Source organism: Pteronotus mesoamericanus, unplaced genomic scaffold (assembly GCF_021234165.1).
Source record: "Pteronotus mesoamericanus isolate MK-2021 breed Mesoamerican mustached bat unplaced genomic scaffold, CSHL_Meso_final contig_20, whole genome shotgun sequence".
Taxonomy (NCBI): domain Eukaryota; kingdom Metazoa; phylum Chordata; class Mammalia; order Chiroptera; family Mormoopidae; genus Pteronotus; species Pteronotus mesoamericanus.
Window position 1 is genome coordinate 46,662,393 of NW_026555085.1, and position 21,893 is coordinate 46,684,285.

Genomic DNA, 21,893 nt, shown 5'->3' on the forward strand with positions numbered 1-21,893 from the left:
ACCCTTCGTGAGCATTACTAGAAAGAACATTGCTGTGTACTTAAATGATACACACAAATTATATCATAAATAATTCCCTAGTTTGCCTCTGATGTGAATAAACCTTATGATTCCCTGATGGTTATAAACATTAATGTTATCAGCCTGTGTGGTATTCTTGATCGATGGCAAATTGTTTTCTTAAGTGACTGGAAACAACAAGCTCAGAATTAAAAGTCACCAGTTCTAATGCCAGATTTGCAGGATCAGGTGCACAGACTCTATGCATCTGAGTTTCCTTGATTTACATGGAGAATTGTGATTCCTGCCCATAATTCACAGCACAAAGATAAGGAACTCTGACCTCAGGGCAGTAGAAAGCAATGGCCCTTTCGTAGACTTGTATAAAATGATAGAGCAGTGGCAATGAGCTACCAGCAGTCCCTTGGTCTTGCTGCAGAAGGCTCACCCAGCCCACACTCTGTCTAATGCCTGTCCATTCTATTTCCAAAGTGGCAGGGCAAATGTGTGGAGTTAATGGCCATACTCATTGCCAGCTCCAGCTGAACAACACATGGAGAAGATGAAAAAACACAGAAGGAACGGTTTCTCTCCCCCCCTGTTCTAGTGGGAACTCTGTGGCACTCTCTCAAGGTCAAGGAGAGTACTGAAGTAGGTGGAGAATTTCTGCAAAACACTTCAAGGTCTGTTGAAAACAGAAAAGGACATATTTTTATAATAGTGCATTAGGCATCGTAAACCTTTCTACAAGGTTTCTTGACAAAAATTATTACTTTGTTTGCTATATCTCTGATATATAGTCAATAAATAGTTGGAAAAAGAATAAAATAAAAGAGAACGATATTATTTAATCATTGATGTCAACTTTTAAAAAAATAGTATATAGAATCTTTGATGTAGGGAATTTCTACCCTTTGAGGACTTCATGGTTATTTTTTTTCATATAATTTACAACCCAAAATACTATTAGAAGTTCTGTTTTCATATAGCCCAGTATTTTTTCATAGAGGAGGAAATCTGAAGGAAAGTTTAAGAGCCTACATTGAACTATATGGTACAATGTTTCCTAAGGTTAGGAAGAAGACTTTCTCAATTTCTCAGTTTCTTGCTCGATAGAATGGAAATAATTCATTTGGATAAATGGGGAATTCTTCACAGTATAGTGAAAGTAGTAGAAATCAAGAGACCTAGATTTTGCTACCAGCATTATTGGCCATCTGTATGTCATTGGGAAGCCATAAACTTCTCCAGACTCTAGTTTGTTACTCTGTAAATTAAGTGGCTTATTTATTCATTTATTTGAAAACACTTGTTAGGTACTCAATAGATTGAGTCACTGTGCTAGGCTCTAAGAGCAAAAAGTCAAATAAGATGCTTTCCTTGTCTTCAAAGAGCATGCAGCCAAGCAGGAGGTGACAGCAGCATAAGCAAGTACAGGAAAGCGATGGATGTTCTCATGGAAAAATTTTTGGGATAGCAGAGAAACCAAGGAGACACATTGACTGCAATGGACATAGTGTAATTTCTACGGTTAATGAGTCTAAAGTTAAAGCTTTATTTTTTTAAAGATTTTTTTTTTAAACTTATTTGTAGAGAGAGGGAAATTGAAGGAGAAAGAGAGAGAGAAACATCTGTTGCTTCTCACACATTCCTAACTGGGTACCTGGATCACAACCCAGACATGTACCCTGACAGGGAATCAAACTGGTGACATTTCAGTTCACAGGCTGGTGCTCAGTCCACTGAGCCACACAGCCAGGGCTAAAATCAAAGCTTTAAGGTAAATAGCATTAGTCAGGACTTCAATAGAACTGTGAGCAGGGGGATGCCAGAACTCTTCAAGCACAAGAAGCAGAAAGAGGAAAAGCACAAGATCTAAAACAGTGTGGGCCTTCCAGGAAAACTACAGGGGGTCAGTGTAGCCAAAGAGAGTTAGGAGCAGAGCATAGTAAGGAGTCTGGGCTTTAGTCTGTGGGCATAGCCTTTTAACAGGGTCAGTGGGATTCTTGCCTCATCCACAAACCTGTCTCTATAGAAGAAGCTGCCCCACCCATTGCCACTGCTGAAAGCAAATCAATACCATCTACCACGGGACTTTACTAACTACTCATAGGCACCTGATGCAAGAACGGCCCGTCTTGGGGCTGTATGAACTGGCTTTGAAAATACGAGCTATGTTGCAAGTCCACTTTCGCAAAATTTAGTAAGCACTGTCAGAAGTATTCATGAGGATGCAGAGAAATGGATGGGAACCCTCAGGCACTGAAAGTAGAAGCGTAATTTGATATGCCAGCCTGGAGAGTAAGTTGGAACTATTTGGGAGAGTAATTATGCATATAGCTAGCAATCATGTGTGTGTGTGTGTATTTCAGAAGATTACTGTTACAGATCAATAAGTGGATTTATACAAAATTGTTTGTCCCAGCATTGCTTTGGAAGCAGGGTATTGGAGGCTACCCAGATGTCTATCATTATGAGAGTGGAGAAGTGAAATCTGATAGATACATAGGCTGAAAAAGCCTAGAGTATTCAGAACTAGAGGTACATAGAGAAACATGAATTTTAAAAACAGCATTGAGCCAAAGAAGAAATAGAGCAATAATATAGCATTATGTATACAGATTCTAAATGGAAACTTACACAAAGCAACACTACCTTTCAAAGACACATACCATCCAAGAACATGCATTACACATATTAGAATCAATGCTCTTGGAAAGGGTGACAATACGAAATAAGAGAGAAAAAAATTAAAACAATCTGACCTTGGATAAATAAGTTACCGTCTGTATAAATATGATTAACTCAATTCTATACACTTGAGGTAAGAATCATATGCTCTCTTAGTAAACTAAGAAATAAGGCTAAACTGTGTGTTTCTAATGAGTTTTAGAAGGGAATGTGACTGTCACATTTATGATAGGACATCAGAATGAAGGTCTCTTCGAATTTGCAAACTTTTGTTTCTAGCTTACAAAGCCTTTTTAAACGCAGCAACACCCTCCTGCCACTGTGTCCTTGAGATCCAACCTGTTGTAGCTTCCATTTCCTGAACTATTTTGAGTACTTCTCTGTTCCCACTTTCAAAAAGGCCAAAGTAAGTTTAAAATGTGTACGACATAGCCAGTCAGGGATTCCTGTCATTGCTAACAATCCAAGGAAAACAACAGGAGTAACTAAGGAGAGGAGTCAGTGCTAGAGATAGAGATTTGGGGAAAAACAGATTACATAAAATTAAGTCTTATAAGAATGGGTAAAATCATGGTTATAAATGTAGAGAGGAGAAGAAAGTAGTCTTCAAGAACTGTATAAAGAGTGAGAGGCCTGCAAAAGAAACAAAGGGAATAGCTGGAGAGAGAGAGAAAAAAAAAAACCAGGAGGAAACGGCACGTGGAAACCAAAACAGGGAAAACAAGGGGTCAATTTCATTATTTACTTCTAAGCTGCCAAGTATGTTGGGACAAGGTCATGGTGACCTTTCCCAAAGCAGTTATTGTGCAATGTTAATGGCAGGAATCCGAGGTCAAGAGTAAATGAGGTGCCATTCTGACCAATACCCATGCTGGTGTTCGCTTATCTGAGCCCAAACAGCAAAATCCAGCCCTCTGGTTTTCCCAAGATGACACAAGGAAAAAAATAACTGGTATTAAAAAATATTTAATGAGAGTAAATAGAATAAAGATATTTTTAATATAACAATGTCATAATTATTTTAAGTGTGACCAGGAGGTAAAGCATTGGAGACAATAAATATAGACTGTTCATTATTGGATTTGGTTAGGAAAGTTGCACTTGAACTCTAAGTCTCTTTCAATTCCAATAGTCAATGATTATAGCTCGTAAAATATAGTCCATAAACACAAAAATGACCTTAAATATGTCAAGAAAATAAAACAGTAATTTGCTTCTTTATTTCAGAATGTTTATTATAAAAGCAATACATGCCCATTTTAAATTTAAACAACACAGAAAAACATAAAGTCAAAATTAACTTCTCACTTCCACCTCTACCCCATCTCACTGTCCAGAGAAACCACATTTTCTAGGTGTATACACAATATGTGTGTTTGTCCACATTTTTGTGGAATGGAATCACTTTATTTTTAAAATATACATAGAGACATGAGTAACATTAAAATATTTTTAAAATCACTGTGAAGGATTTTAAAATCACTGTAAAGGGGCACCAACTAATTGGAATGCATGCCTGTGATAAGTCGTTGATGGCCGTTATTTTCTTTAACTGGCCCCAGAAGAGGCACTGGATTCCTCACATGGAGGGAGGAGCTGCACTCAGCTTCCGCCGTGGTGCCCTCTGGGCTGGAGTTTCCTGCCGTGTGATTCGAACACGATCCTTTCTGCACAGCTTCCACGTTTCACCATTTGGTTCTCTAAGATGTTTCTACGAGGTGCATGAAATGCTTTAATAAATTCCTTTTCTATGTAAACTAGAGTAGTTCGGTATTTTGCAAGCAAAACAAAGCTCTATCAAGAGAATAAAAAACTAGATGCTCATCTGGTTTACACCAAGAGTTTCGAAGACTGGTAAACTTTGTGATCTGTGGCCATTTGCAAGGAAGTGACCAAATCCCTGGAGTTGTGCTTTTCTTTTCCCTCTTCTCCTCACAAACAGTCAGTATATAACAGCTATGGGCTGCCAGACTCTAGGTGGTGACTGATCTGTGATCAGGAAAGCTTTAAAAAATTCATATTACTTTATTTTAGATTTTTCTTTTGTAATTATAAAAGAAAAAACAGTCTAGAGTAAACGTAAGGTCTTTGCATATGTCTGCTCTGAAGAAAAAAAATACTCTTTTTTCATTTTTTTTTTTATTACATCAATAAAAGGCACTCAGAACTGTGTTTTCAAATTACTGCTTTAGGCCCTGAATATTTTTGAAGTTGCCATGAGATATTCATTTAAAAAATGGAAAAGGATAATTTCCAATTTTCTCAAATACACCAACTATGTATATGTTTATGTTAAGAAAACAAACTTTAATTTTTTGATGTAATATAATACACTAAGAATTGTTCTATATATGAAGAAAAAGGAAAGGGAACAGTCCAAGTGAGGAAATATACTTCATATGTTCGTTGTCTTTGGTTTTGATATATGCTTAACTGTATTGCATTCTAGGAGCAGCTAATTTCCATATAAAGTGTAGCTACTTTCAATTTTACTACATCTTGTCTGCAGTAGAGGCTTTGATTTGTGAGCCCTAGGCTAGATCAGAGCAATGCATAATGTTCTTTAAGTTCCTTCTGTCATGCACAATCAGTGAGTTTCAGCACCAATTATAACATGGATGTTTAGAAAGACATTACCCAAAAGGGGGAAAAAATAAGATAAATGGCATCAAAAAAGGTTAGCAAATCAAAGAAAAATGATCAGAGAGAACCTGATGGCAATCCTCCTGAATTGTATGCATTTGGGCATTGGCCCACATGAATCTGAGTCTGTTTTGGTGATTATAACAGCTATTTCAAGCCTATTAGCAGAATTGCAAAGTCATATCAAAGCATCTGCCATCTTTCAATACTTGTGCAATGGTTATTTCAAACTGATAAGAGTCTTTGTAGAACTGAAGGTGGCATGAACATGGGACATTCTGGTTCATGCAGGTTGTGACTGTGCAATAGTGTCAAACCTCACCCCAAATATTTCCTGATGGCATTCTTTCATTCAATTTGCTCCTTTAGTTCCCTTTGAGGGTGTGTGCTTTTGAAGTAAATTAAAACCAAAGGGGAAGAGCTGAGGGAGGGAAGGAGGGAGGGGGCAAGGGAAAGTGGTGGGGGGGAGGCAGAGACAAATGTATTTAAAAAATAAATTAAAAAAAAAGAAAAGAAAAGGGGAAAAAAAAGAATTCTATAACCTGGAGAAATAAAATTAACTAGTCAGATAATATCAGCTTATGCTATAACATAATGACTCATTCTGATTATCATTTAATGAAAAGGGCTCCAAACTAGGGACCAGGAGACTTGAATTCTATTCCCAGCTCTGTGGGTTATGCACCTATGAACAAATCACTTACCATTTATCTCCTTTGGGTTCCAGTTTCTTCACCTCTAAAACGATGAGATGACCATTAAAATTTCCTGCAGTTTGAAAATTCTGACTCTGTGTCAAAAGTGGGTGAAGTGACTGGAAATGGGGCAAGGGCCAATCAACCCCCTAGAAGTCAGCCAGCAGCAGCATTGTCCCCTCTGTGACCCCTCCCCCGCACATGGAGCCAAAGTTGCCCCACCCTGGCAAACAGCCAAGGCTTCGCCCCATATGACTTAATGGGTGCTCTAAAATGGAATAAAAGTCGCTCTACCTAGTACACAGGCACAGGAAGTCTGCCAATATCAGGAGACAAAGAAATGCGTCCCAAATAAAGGAACAGAACAGAACCCCAGAAAAAGAACTAAGTGATGTGGAGATAGCCAGTCTCTCAGACTCAGAGTTCAAAACACTGGTGGTCAGGATGCTCAAAGACTTCGATGAATACAGCAAAAGCATAAGAGAAGAAATGAAGGCTCTACTAAGGGAAATAAAGAAAAATCCACAGAAAACCAACAGTGAAGGGAAGGAGATGGGATTCAAATCAATGATTTGGAACATAAGAAAGAAATAAACTTTTAACCAGAACAAAATGAAGAAACAAGATTTCAAAAAAATGAGGAGAGTTAAAGAGTCTGGGACATCTCCAAAAGAGCCAACATCCGAATCATAGGGGTGCCAGAAGGAGAAGAGGATGAGCAATAAATTGAAAACTTATTTGAAAAAATAATGAAAAAAAAAACTTCCCTAATTTGATGAAGGAAATAGACATATAAGTCCAGGAAGCACAGAGATCCCCAAACAAGTTGGACCCAAAGAGGACCAAACCAAGACACATCATAATTAAAATGCCAAAGATTAAAAGATAGGTGGGGAATGGGGGAAAAGCTATAGGGATTTAGAAGCATAATTGGGTAGGTACAGAATAGACAGGGGAATGTTAATAATAGTATAGGCAAAGGAGGAGCCAAAGAACTTACATGCATAACCCATGGGCATGAACTAAGTGGGGAGTATTGCTGGAGGGAAGGGGTAACCAGATGGAAGGCAGCAAATGGAGAAAAACTGGGATAACTGTAATCTCATAATCAATAAAATATACTTTCAAAATATATTTTAAAAACTGGAGGAAAAAAACTTCCCATTTCTCTACCTTGAGTCATCATATATTTTTGAAGTATTTTTTTCTTTTTGATAACATTAAAACATTGATGTATGATTGATTCTCCTTTTAAAAAAAAATCTTTTGGTTATATTTATTTGTGTTAAAAAAGTAAAAAAAGAAACTGTGTCTCTCATCCCAATTATTGAACTTCCTGCAAGATAATCATTGTAAACAATTTGGTGTTTCTTCCTAAGGACTTTTTCAGGTATGTATTTACACACACACACACACACACACACACACACACCACTCCCATAACTTGCTCCTTTCATTTAATAGCATAACAATATGATCTTCTTATTATAAGAAATACTGCTGGTGAGCATCCCTGTACATATATCTCTGACATATTTTAGTAAGCTTATCCACAGGAGAGATCGGGAAAGTGAGATCGGCAGGCTAGGAACAAGCACTCTAAACATGCCGGCTATTACCTGTCTTAACCCAGTGTTTTGCAGCCTTTCTAAGCTGGACTGGTCCGCCTGGGGCTCGGGTAGATGGAAGAAGATAAATGGAGCCTTGAGGATGCTTGACATGCCTTTATTCAGGAGAGTCACACAGGCACAAGCCCATTCCGGGGAAATCACACAGGCCACAAAGCCCATGTCCGTGCCACACACAGACCATGAGCCCGTGTGGAGGGAGCCACACAGGCCACAAGCCCATGTCCAAGTTGGCACCCCGACTTCCCACCCCACCCAAACCTCCTCTCCCTTAAATACTAGCCTCAAACAAAGCAGGCAATCAGGCCAGAAAGCTGAAGTTACTATCATGAGCTGCACGTGCTATCCTACTCAAGGCTACAGGGCAGTTTATTGCACCTGGGGCTCAAGGCCGTGAGACCCGGGCAAAAGCCTGTGGGAACACTGCTTTATCAGACTCCTTCAAGGTTGTAAGGAGCTGCTCCCTCCAGTTACCCACACGTCTAGGTGAGGGAGCCAGACTGCCTCCCCGTACTCTACAGCCACTTACCACAGAGTTTAAGACAGAGGCCTACATGTTAAAACTTTCTTAAGAATGTGATCCCAGGAAGCAGAAATGAGACAAGGGAATAAAGTAGGGAAAGAGGAAGATCTGATACTAAGATGGTTTATTGAGTTGGTGGCTTCTGCAAGTGGCTGTTTGCTTAAATGCTCAGGAATTTCTGAGAAGCCATATGAAATATATTTCTGGACCATCCATTGGGTAGGGGAGAGAAGGAGTGGGAAAAGGAGGAACATTCATCTATGAGTTCTGTTTCCCACTGGTCAGAGATTTACCTCAAGGAACATTGACTCCCCATTGCATCTGGTTTGCATATGTGTTAGCCCTTTTGCACATTCCTTTGAAGTCCTGAGTTGTGGGTCATCCGCGAAGTCTCCAGTGGGGCAAGAGATAAGTCAACTTGAACTTGTGTGAAGCCCTTCTAAGCCCATACCGAGTCCTCACAGCCTGGAATAAGACAAAACTGAGATCAAGAAGATCTGAAGTGACCCTCAAATGTTTCAGATACACTGATAACCTGTAACACAAAAATGTACCAATTGACACTTCTACCAGTCATGCAAAAGTGTCCTTCCCTGTAACAACAGTGGATGCTGTCAATGTTTGCCAAAATGATAGGTGAATATTGGTATTACTTCCTTTTATTTTGCATTTCTGTATTACTGTTGTTGAATATATTTGCATATGTTTATTAGCCTTTGTATTTTGTCTACTTTGTGAATTGTCTACTATGTTTTTTGCCTTTTTTTCTTTTGGATTTTTCTTCAAGGTCTCATTTTTTTAAACCAAAAAGACAACTTTATGAAGTTCATTTTCATGGAGCTTTGTAAGTACTCACCCTTACAATCTAAAATAAAAATATGCTGTTTCCCACTTGCCCAATTTCTAAGATTTAGTGTACACCGAAGACAATACTTAATCACATATACATTCTTTGTATTAGCAAAGTTGCTGCTCTATTTTTTTCAATATTAGAATGAGAATACATCGTATTTCATATGTAATAACAGATATGGCTTTTATTTAAGGATGAATGCATTCTACTTTCAAATATTTCTGGAACCAAGTCACAGTTTTAAGCTTGCTCTTTCATTCTTTGTTCCTTGGGATAATGACTTAATGACTTCATATCCATTTTTTTTTTTTTTGCAAAGAAATCTATTATGCTGTCAAAGCCCAACTCCACTCTTATTTTCTACTTGTTAAGTGACTTCTGAAAGAATACAAGGACTTTTCTAAACATGCTCATGATTTCACTTTAGATCTAATCATTCAACTGCCGCATATGATCTTGTCATTCGGTTATCAACTAGCCAAGCAAGGTCTTCTTGGTTTTATCCCTTGTTCTAAAAACCTAACTTTTGATTCTCTTCTGCTATTTTCATTATCATAGTGAATTGTTTAAGTGCTTGGAGTTTCAAGTAAAGCACACTTGCCATATTTATAAAAGATAAAAACAGGAAGAGCTACCATATGATTTCATAGATTATATGTGTGTAATTGTAGGAATATTATAAGAGGAACCTAATTTTTTATCTAGGTGTTAGAACAAAATGCCAGAGTGAATAATTGTGTGGGTACCATTTTTAAAAGTATATCTTAATATCATAGCTCCTAGGTAAAATTTTCTTCGATAAATACAGTCTATGTGTAATTCCTTTTCCTGGCCTAAAGAGGTTGGTTGTGACTCAAGAGAAGATGACCCCATCTCCATCCTCAGGTGCCACCTTATTGGATAAGGAAATTTCATCTTTCTTGTTTGTTACTGATTTAAGAATGAACGTATTTCTTAACTCTGACTACTAAGACAAAAGAGAAATGCTGAGGAACTTGTGGAAAAAAAATTTTTTTCTGAAAAAGAACAAGAGGAAGTTACTTTCTCCTTACTTTTCTTTGTGTGGTCCTGTCTGGGTATTTTGCCTGGTGTGGCTGTAGTTGGTTTGCTATTAGTTTGAGGATGAAGCCAATGCTGTGAATCGCAGAGCGGCAGCATGAAGAGAATCTGGATCTCTCATGATATCAGTGATTTGTTCAAATTTTTCCAACTTTGGGTATTAGGAGCTCCTCTTGGTTGGGTCCTGTGTTCTTTAGACAAGTCTTTAGAGTTCTCTTTAAAATTAATAAATATTTAATATTCAGAAAATAACTAAGAATATACATAATATGTGATATAAATAACAATATAATGAAAATCTGTGTACCCAATTCCATTGAAGTGAGATACAGAAAAATGGAAGATGAGCAGGATGGAGAGGAAAATCTATAGTTTGGTTTCTGATATGTTAAGTTTGAGTGAAGGATGTTAAAGAGGGAGGTGGAGCTCAGGACTGTGGTCAAAGCTACTCATAAAAATGAGGTGCTCAAGCTAACATATCTGTTTTAGAAGAAGAGAAATATTACACACAATCTCATCACTCAAAGATAAATGCTCTTAATTAACATTTTGGATTAATTCCTTCGAAATCATGTTTTCATATGAGTAAGAGATATTGTGTATGCAATTTTGCATTTACTTTCTCTCATTTGACATTGCAATATAAATATTTTCAATATCTTTGGAATATGTATATATATGACATAATATTCAAACATGTTCACACACCATAATTTATTCTTAATATTCAAAAAGTTTGCCTCTATATATACTGGTTTCACGTTCTTTTCTCTAAATGTTCAGCACCCAGTCTCAAGGCTTTTTTACATCTGAAAATGCCCTCCTCTGAGGTCTAGATTATTGCTTAGGCTCCATTTCTCTGTCTTTTTCTTCGAAAATATGGATGATTTGTAGGTTTCACCTCTGTTTTTTATCCTTCAGGGTCATTATCTTACCTTTGTTTTCTTTTTTAAGTTTTTTAAAAAATTAACTCTTCCCTTTAACTTAATTTCTTTTTCTTCAAGCCTTTTTTAAAGTTTGAGTAATAATTATCAGATATAATTGGTATAGACAAAAAAGGGGCCATATACCAAATCTGACAAGCTCAGAGGAGGCCTGAATAGCAGCCTTACAAACTCAGGGACCAAAGTAACCACATAAAATAGTCTAGAATTAAAACTTTCTAACTGAAAGCAAGCCATGGTGAGCAGACATATCCTAGGCCTGTAGCTTTCTTGACAAAGGTCAGTAGGTCAGTCTTTATCCTAGGTGGGTCTGTCTATTGCCTTTTTGCATCTAAGATAAGATACCTTTGAAATGTCAGAGTAATCTTCATTTCTAGATCTTTCAAGGCACAACTGCAAGCATGCAAGCACAAGACCATTGTTAGCTTGTTCTTCGCCTAGCATCTCTATAGGTAATTACTAACTATCCTGTTCCCACCAGAGTAAAAAAACTATGAGGTTAGTCCAGGAAAAAGTCAAGCCATTGTTAATATAATAACAATTTGTGTAACCCAGCAGCCAATGAAAGTGGACTAGAATGTACCTGTATGAACAATGATGACTTCTCTGTACTAGTCAGCGGGGGCAGTAGTTGCCTTTAAGTGAGCATATGTGGCTGTTGCATTCAAAATGACTGAGAAGAGTAGAGCAACAGATCTGCATCAAATTTTGCGTTAAGTTTTAATGTTCCTCCATGGAAACTATTCAGATGATTCAGAAGGCCACAGCAATGGACAACTGGTAACTGGCAGCTTCATCACAGCAATGCACCTGCTCATGCATCACATCTTGTACAGACTTTTTTAGTGAAACATCAAATCACCCAGGTGACTCAGCCCCTCTACAGCCCAAATTTAGTGCCCTGCAACTTCTGGCTTTTCTCAAAACTAAAATCATCTTTGAAAGGGAAGAGGTTTCAGACTGCAGATGAGATTCAGGAAAATACAATGGAGCAGCTGATGGTGATTGGGAGAACTGTGTGAGGTCCCAAGGTGCCTACTTTGAAGGGGACTGAGATGTCATTATTTTATGTATAATGTTTCTTATATCTTGTATCTTCTTCAATAAATGTGTCTATTTTACATACTACATGGCTGGATACTTTCTGAACAGACCTCATATGTGTTTCTCTATTTTACCTTTTTATCCAGACCCAGAGAGTTCCCCGCTTTGCTTTCTCTTGCCCCCTTAACCTACCATCAGTAGACTCATGTACCCTCCTTAAATATTCTTTGATTCTAATGTATAAAATAAGCTGCAAAACTGCCATTCTCTGAAGCATTTTGTCAGTGTGTTGATATTTTGATTCCTGACAATTGTCGTTAGTTTGGCTCAAATAAACTCATAAAAATTCTCAACAGGTTTAAATTTTTCTTAGGTCAACATTGGTAATACAAGGAAAATATTTTCTAAGATATTCTTTGTCCTACAAAGTAGGAATATGTAGTAATTTTGATTCTTCCATTGCACTTTTGGATTCCTTAATATGTATATACCTCATCTCATCCTACTTTTTTTCTAAGCCAGCAACTAAGCCTGCTAGCTTTGTATCAGACCCAGCCTTCTTTTCATTTAAACTCTTTATATGTTTTGGTATTCATCTTTTAGTCAAATAGAAATATCTGAAAAAAAATTTTTTTTGTTTCTTATGACAAGTCATTTCCAGACATTTGTGCTCCTCTTCCTCTTAATTTTTAGATAATGCTCCTTTTCTTAGGAGCCAAACAAAGTGTTCCGCTTTGTTTCTTTCTTTTTTCTAAGATTAGTAATTTATCTTTTTAAATGGGTGAAAAATCCCTATATAAATATGACTTTGTCAGCAGACATAACCTGTGAATTCTCCACGGTGCCACTGACTGTTCTCTTAGGCATAAAGAGATTGGTTCTAAGGTATGTGCACGATCTCTCTCTCAGTTCTGTTGATTTGCAGGCTGTGGAGGGCTGAATAAAATCTGCCCCTTACTGAAATCTGCCCGTTAAAAGAAGAGTTCATATATTAAGAAAGCTGAGGTTGCCTGTATCTCTTCTTCTAAAAAAAAAAATCACTGAACATGTAAGTTATGTTAATGCTATAAATACATATATAAAAATATGTATCCAAAAACAAAAAATGTGCAATTATTATTAAAAAGTATAAATAAAGGCCATATTTTCTTGTTTGACATGTGTAGTTATTAATAATAAATTTTTAAACAAATGTCTCACCCCCCTATAATGATGTCTTATGAGATATTTTATGTGAAACTGCAAATTCTTAAGTATTATTTTAATGTAAGGTACAATTAGTACTATAGATATTATTAAATATAACAAAGTCTTAAGATGAGTAGAGAAAAAATTTATATGATGAATTAGTGATGAATTTGAATAAAATTAGAAGGTAGAAGCCATTCTACTTCTAACATTAGAGTAACAACCCACAAATGCATCAACCTGAGCCCTGACGTGCTTCATCCTGGTTATGCAAGACATATAATGGATTCTTTTATCCTCTTTACCACTGACTAAGGGTTTCTATAAGTTCCTTAGCAAAGCAGAATTTAAAATTGATATCAAACCCAACCTTATATGTAAGTTATAAATTGTAGTATACGTGTGATTAGTAATATATTGACATATGTATAGTGCAATCTATAACAAACCAGGTTGATGCAGATTCACTCTCTCTCTGGTATACTTTTTTGTGTCTCCTTTTGATGTCTTCACTTGTCCAGTTTGTTGGAGCATCATTCCATACACCAAAAACTTTACGGGTTCTATCTCTGGTCAAGGCACATATGTAGGTTGTGGTTTCAACCCCTGGCTGGAGTGCACATGGGAGGCAACTGATCAATGTTTCTCTCTCTCTCTCCCTCTCTCTTTAAAATCAATAAACATATCCTAGTGTGAGAATTTTTTAAAAAGCAACACCAGTTCCTAAGGAGCATTTAGCAGCATAACCATGCTGCTTACAGAGAGATACAATGAAAGAAATCAGGCATTCAACTGGATGGGGGGAAAAAAGTTACATAACCCTGCTGTATCAGGGACATTTTTTTTCCTTGGAATCTTAAATTTTTGTCTTGTAGACTCTAAATCACAAATTTCAAAAATCAAACAGCTATAACCAAACAATGACAACAAAATCTAAAATCACTCATCCAGAAATGCAGACTAGAAGATAAAATGACACCCTGGGGAAGAAATCACTTTTATCCAAGAGCTCTGACAGCTGAAAAATGAGATCCAATCAATAAATTACACTTACAAAAGAGTAGAAATGGCATGTACTGCTTACGTACGCACCTATCATATAGTTCTTCATTCTCTGTGCAAATTAGGAAGAGATGAGCCAGTCCACTCTTAGTAATAAATATATTATTTAAGGACTCCTAAAGATCTCTTACCCCAAATGCCTCTGCCTCTCTACTAACTTGATTTGTTCTTTAAAAGTTCTCCATATCAATGTTTCTGTTTAAGATACTTAAGGCCTCTGTTTAAATACAACTATATTTGAAAAAAATTTATAGCTCCCATTTTTACTCCCTGCTAATTTTTCTCTAGAAGAGGGTAACCTATTAAAAAATTATCTTCTTTTAACTCTTTAGTTTATCAAGTTTTCTAGTCAGTCATCTATTAAAGACCTAAAAAACGTGAAGCCTTAAGGAGAAAATTTTTACATGTTAAAAAAGTCTTTAAATAAATTAATACCTGATGTGATAAGAAAAAATATCAACAGTACAGAAAAGTTTGTAATAAGAAAACCAACTAAATTTTGATGACATTCTTTGGAGAAAGGAAAACAATGTCTGGGGTATCCAGAACACAGCCTGAATGCCTTATTGCAGCAATTTTCAACCAGTGTACCAGAAGAATTTTTAAAACATGCAATACCTGTATTTAGTCAAGGGCACTGACTTCTTTTCCCTTAGACTGTCGAATAAAAGAATGACAGCAGTCAACACAACAATAGCTGTCAGATATGAATGAGTCAAAATTATACCTATTTTTTGTCAGATTGGCAAATAATATAATATACTTTTTGGAGTGGTGAAGAATTTTAGTGTGCTATGAGATGAAAAAGGCTGAAAATAGTTGCCCTATAGCAAGAAGAGGAGATACCAAAAGACAGTTCAGAGGGTGTGTTGAGGTCAAATTCTACCAAGTTAGTTATTTTGCTTGAACCTAGCTCTACAAGAGAGAGAAGCAAAGAAAATTTATTTGTTGTTGTTTTATCTATTTGGGTCAGTTTTTCCTAATTATACCTGCAAAGTGTTGTTTCAGCTTTTCTCTTACTCTCAGGTATATAAGTACTAATCTGCAGCAAAATGATCTTAAGGCAGCCAGATTGGCAAGGAATGAGCAAAGAAAAATGACCATGGTTACCCAGTGAAAGTAGGTAGTGCTTCAATTCTTATACTAGGGTAGTGACAGCAGGGTGCAGGGCGCAGCTAAGCCTCCCCACCCTGCACCTGGCATCAATGAGGTGAAGTGGGTAGCACAAAGTGGAACTAATTTTCACTCCCACCATTTCTAGAATCAGCCAAGAGCAGTGGAAAGCTGACCCTCCACTGCTAACCTGCATCACGTGATGGAAAGAGGAGAGGGTATTCAGTACTCTTTTTCCTTTCAAACAGAAGTGATATGGAATTTTTCAAGTGCTGAAAGAAAAAAAAATCAACCCCAAATTCTATACTTAACAAAAATATCCTTTAGGAACGAAGGGGAAATCAAGATGAAGGATAACTAAGAGAATCTGTTGCCAACAGAATTATCCTTAAAGAGTGGCTAAAGGATTTTCTCTAAACAGAAAGTAAATAAGAGAAGGAGACTGGGATTTAAGAAAGGAAGAAAGAACAATGGAATGGGCAAAACAGGAATAAAGAATAATAAATCATCCTTCTCATGTGTTCTAAAACTTAAGAGTTTAATGGTTGAAGCAAAAATTAAAACATTATTTGATGTGGTGCTCAATACATGTAGAGGAAATGCTTAAGAAAGATTTCTAAATTAAGGAGAGTAAAAGAGCCTAAATAAAAGTAAGATTTCTATACTTTCTCTTGAAGTGGTAAAATATATGTACCAGTCAACTGTAACATGTTATATGCATATTGTAATACCTAGAGCAACCTCTTAAAAAAAACTATGAGATATATTCAAAAGCACTATAGATCAAAATGTAATTTTAAAAAAATACTCAAGTGATTAGCAAGAAGACAAGAATGTTCAGAGACAAGAAACAGAATAAACAAACAGAAAACAAATAATAAAATGACACACTTAAGTCTTAACATAGCAATAATTATTATTAATGTAAATGGTCTAATACCCCATTCAAAATAAAGATTGGCAGAGTAGATTAATAAACATAACCCAATCATATAGTGTCTGTAAGAAAATCCTTCAAATATACCAACATAGATTATTTGAAAGTAAGAAGATGGGAAAACATATATTATGTAAATATTAATAATGAAACAGCAAGAATGGCTGTATTAATATTAGCCGAAGTCGACTTTGGTGTGAAAGATATTAATAAGGCAAATATGTGATATAAAAGTCAAAGTACCAATAACCAAATTAAAGTAGTCCCTAAAAGGAAAGAGAAGAAGAGAAAAACACAAACAAATGAAAGTTAAAAAAATGATAAACCTCCCAGAATTAAAGAAAGATGAAGACCCTCAAACTGGAAAGACTTCATAGGGCGACAGACAAGATAAATGTATATCCATCACTGGACTTATGATGAAATTTTATAATCTCACTTTATTTTTTATTTTTAAGTGCTTTTATTTAATAGTTTATTTTTTATTGTATTTTTCCACTTATTCTCTTTTACCTCCACCCACCTCCATCCCCTCTGCAATCACAACATTGTTGTCCATGTCCATGAGTCCTTTTTCTTTTTTGCTCATTCCCTCCACCCCCTAGTCCTCCCCTACCCCAGAGCTGTCAGCCTGCTCTGTCTATGAGTCTGTCTCTATTAGGTTTGTTAATTCAGTTTGTTCATTAGATTTCACATATGAGTGAAATCTTATGGCATTTGTCTTTCTCTGACTGGCTTATTTCACTCAGCATAATATTCTCCAGAACCATCCATGATGTTGCAAAGGGTAAAATTTTCTTCTTTTTTACAACCAAGTAGAATTCCATTGTGTAAATGTCCCATAGTTGTTTTATCCACTTATCTACTGAGGGACACGGGCTGCTTCCGTATCTTGTTGATTGTAGATAATACTGCAATGAACATAGGAATGCTTATATTCTTTCAAACTAGTGTTTTGGGTTTCCTTGGATGAATTCCCAGAAGCTGAATTGCTGGGTCATCAGGCAGTTCCATTGTCAATTTTTTGAGGTGTCTCCATATTGCTTTCACAGAGGCTACATCAATCTGCAGTCCCACCAACAGTGCAAAAGGGTTCCCATTTTTCCACATCCTTGCCAGCACTTGTATATTGTTGATTTTTTTTGATGACAGCCATTCTGACAGTTGTGAGATATCTCATTGTGGTTTTAATTTGCATTTTTCTGATGATTAATAACATTGAGCATCTTTTCATATATCTATTGGCCCTCTGTATGTCCTCTTTGGGGAAGTGTCTGTTCAGGTCATTTGCCCATTTTTAAATTGGATTGTTCGAGGGTTTTTTTGGTGTTGAATTTTATAAGTCCTTTATAAATTTTGGATATTAACCCCTTATCAGTTGAATTGGTGAATATGTTTTCCAATTTCATCAATTGTCTTATTATTTTGTTGATGATTTCCTTTGCTGTGCAAAAATATTTTAGTTTGATGTAGTCCCATTTCTTTATCTTTTATTTTGTTTCCCTTGCCTGAGGTGATATATATGATAAAATATTGCCATGAACAATGTCCGAGATTTTATTGCCTATGTTTTCTTCTAGGATTTTTATGGTTTCAGGTCTAACATTTATGTCTTTAATCCATTTTAACTTTATTCCTGTGTGGTAAAAGGTGGTCTAGTTTCATTTTTCTGCATGTATCTATCCAGTTTTCCCAACACCATTTATTGAATAAACTATCTTTAGCCCATAGTATGTGCTTGTTTCCTCTGTTGAATATTAATTACTATAAAGGTGTGAGTTTATTTCTGGGCTCTGTATTCTGTTCCATTTATCTATGTGTTTGTTTTTATGCTAGTACCATGTTGTTTTGATTACTATAAATAGTATAGTTTGATATTAGATAACATGATTCTTCCAACTTTGTTCTTTCTCAGGATCACTGTTGCTATTTAGGGTCTTTTGTGGTTCCATACAAATTTTTGAAATGTTTGTTCTAGTTCTGTGATATATGTCATTGATATCTTGATAGGAATTGCATTGAATCTATAGATTGCTTTGGGTGTTATGGGCAATTTAATTATGTTAATTCTTCCTATCCATGAACACAGTATATGCTTCTACTTATTTGTATCTTATGCAATTTCTTTCTTCTGTGTGTTATAATTTTTTTGTGTACAGGTCTTTTCATCCTTGGTTAAATTTATTCCTAGGTATTTTATATTAAATTTGGTTATTTTCTGTTGATAATCTATTTCATGTCTATTTGTTTATTAGACCACCAGGAGAACTTTGAGATAGAGGAGTGTTTATTTCTCCCCCACAAAAAAAGATATTCAAAGATGACCTCTGGGAGTCTAAACTACTTCTACATTGAACAACAAACAGAAAGAAAAAGAAAAACAGCTTTATATTCCACAACCAAAATGTTTATCACATCTCAGTAAACCGTGAAGCTTGTTATTTATAGTTTATTTATATAGATATTTCTCCATAACTGGTCTCTTAGTGTGTAAATGTAGCAGGCTAACTTATGAAGTATAAAATATATAACTCTAATTTCCAATCTAGTTTTCAAATCCCAGAGATACTGCCAAGCTTTGAAAGCTTGGATATACATGTGAACTAAGCCTTTGAAACTTCTGATATTTGCCATCTCTGATGGAAATGTCTGCCTCAGGAATGTGCCTTTATTACACAGGGAATGAAAACCATCTATTACAGTAAGTGGCCTGATGTCTTCGTCAGGGACTTTCAAATACATGAAGGAAATCATGCCAGTGAACTTCAGTTATGGTGTATCCACTGCCCATGTACAAAAGGAGCCAGAGACACAGAAGTCTTGGTCAGGCTTCCTTCATCTAAGAAAATAATGGAGGTCCCTCCCACCTTCCCTGCCACCCAGAAACAAAAAACCAATGCAGCAAGTGCCTGGAGGAGAGAACAAAGGTTGCTATTTTTCCTTAATGACAGCACTGAGTTCAGAAATTGAGCACAGCAGGTAGGAAGAGCCTGTATAGATTTCAAAAGATAATCTAAATGTTACACAGGCACTTCCCTTAAGAATGAGCAATATCAAACGTGATAGCAGTTTCTTTATTTTTCAACCAAAAGCAAGACATTCTGAGAAAAAGAACCCCTATTCTTGACTCTTTCTGCCTTGATTTACTGTCAGGAACAAGAGATCTGGCTATAATGGAAGTTGGGGGCAGGGAAGGGCTAACCTGTCTGTTCTGGTGACTTCTCACCTTGATTAATTCCCAGCCTCAGGGGATGCCTCTTCCAGTTTCTCTCTTTGTTTCTATAATTGTCATTATTGTTTGCTAAATGCATCCCTATGTGCTCTTTACTGCAATGCACTGTTTCAGGATCTTAATGGATTCCTCTACTCTGGGACGTTTCACAAATAAATCATGGAGATTGAGCAATTCTGTTTCCAAAGCCTGATGCTATTTGATGCATTCATGCAAGATCCTAAGAAAAAAGATTTTTTAAAAGTATTTATCAAATGTCTAAAGTATAAAAAAATAGGCAAATAGGTATTTTTAAAGGACATTTGTGACAAGGCAATTTGATCTGCATACGTGAAAGATTAAACAGGAAAGAGAGAATGGAATTTGTAAAACTAGGTACAGAGTAATTCAAGGAGGACATGAAGATGCCAAACACGGCTGAATATACGAAACCAGAGGCTGGACCCCAGCAGTGCATCAAAAGGCTGTATAGATGCTTTGAAAAAGTAAAGGTACATATTCAATGCTATGCCATAATTGGAAATGTAAATGTGTGGCCCTAAAAGGCATAATTCCAGATGTTAAGATGTGTTAATAAACAAAAATTCTACATCTAATTGGCTTTCCTGAAGGGTTCCTGAATGGGGCAGCATCCTTCTAGTGAATAAAGAGGTGCTCTGAGAAGTTGTACAAAATGGAAAGTTTTCATAGGCAGAAACTGGGTGGACAAGGAAGTTAGCAAAGAAAAGAAAGGATTGTTTCAGACAGGGTCACTTTTTTTGGGGAAAGGGCCATAGGGGTCTTATCAGACAGTTTACCTCACTAGTGTTGATCAGGAAATTACAAATTAGTTTAAGGTCATACACCAAGGAGGGGCTAGAACTGGGATTAAGTCTTGGTTTGCTGTCCTGGGGTAAATGACTCCACTTTGGGCCTCTCATTTCTTTCCTTAACAGATATTAAGGAAAGATTCTTTCATTTACTTATTTATGGCTAAATCCATAGACAGTGATGAGTTTTGTAGGAGGAAAGAAGCGTGTCAAGGGCTTTGCCAAAAGGCATGGTTGGATAGGTGTTGTGACTGATAAACGAATGAAAATCTTCATGGTTGGGATAATAGAGCAATCATTCTGTTGAGGATATACATAAACAAAGGATGGATTTTGCCACAGTCAGATGAAATTAAATCATGAAAAATTCGGTAGATAAAAGTGGGATGAATAATAATGAAAACATGAGGACAGAAAAACAGGTACGTGAAGCAGGTACCAAGATCACCGAGGTGTAAAAATTGAAATGCCTGGAGACTGGTATCACAGCCTAACAACCGCATTGGTGTGACAGTTGGTCTGATGCTCTCTTGACAAGCTTAGGTCATCTCCCCTACCCCCAAAAACAGTAGGGCAGAGGTCTGTCTATTGGAGAGATTCTTGCAATCCCTGACAATTTTGTGATCTCTGTGTGAAAAGAATTACTTATTCTTCTCTGCATTGCAGTGAGCAACTCTAGTCATATTGAGTTTCTAACTTGAAGTTGATGTTTTCAGAATTGTGGAGATCATTATTCTGGGCTGGTTGATTCTGGCTGTGTGGGCATTAATTATATCTGTAAACTGAACTGAGGGGATGGATTATGTCAGGGAAAATGTTTGAAATGGTACACAGTGGCAAAGCAATAGGTCAAGGGATATTGAAATGAACGGTCTTATAACTTTGATTAAATTTAGCTCTATCTCCTAGCTCTAGAAATCATCTCTTTCCGTATATGCCCCTCAGAGACCTAGCCTTTCACCAGATTAATCAGCAACCCCTGAGGCAGCAGAAGACAGTAGCTAGGCCCTGACTAATGGTCACAAGGTCCGTACATCTGTCAGGCTAAAGGTAACATTGTGACCTAAATCATGTTTCAGATCCTGAGCCCAGAGGTGGAACAACCTCCTGGCTACTTTCCCATGAAGTCGAACAGACAGACACCGGGACAGACTTCAGGACAGTCCTCAAGACCTGAAGAAATGATTCACTATCCTTACCTCACCTCTGACCAATCGACTCCTAACAGGATCCTGAACCCCTAATGTACCATGTCTTGCAATTTTACCCTACATAATCTGTAACCAATATACCACTGGGGAGTTCAGGCTTCTGACCATTAACTTCTCATTCTCCTGGGTGGTATATCATTCATAATAAAATATTTCTCCATTGCAATTCTCAGTGTTTCATCTTCAGCTCTGCTAGTGCCAGGTGAACAAACTCTTTATATTCTGTAATAGTACCTGGTCTTCAGTATAACTGTTTAGCAT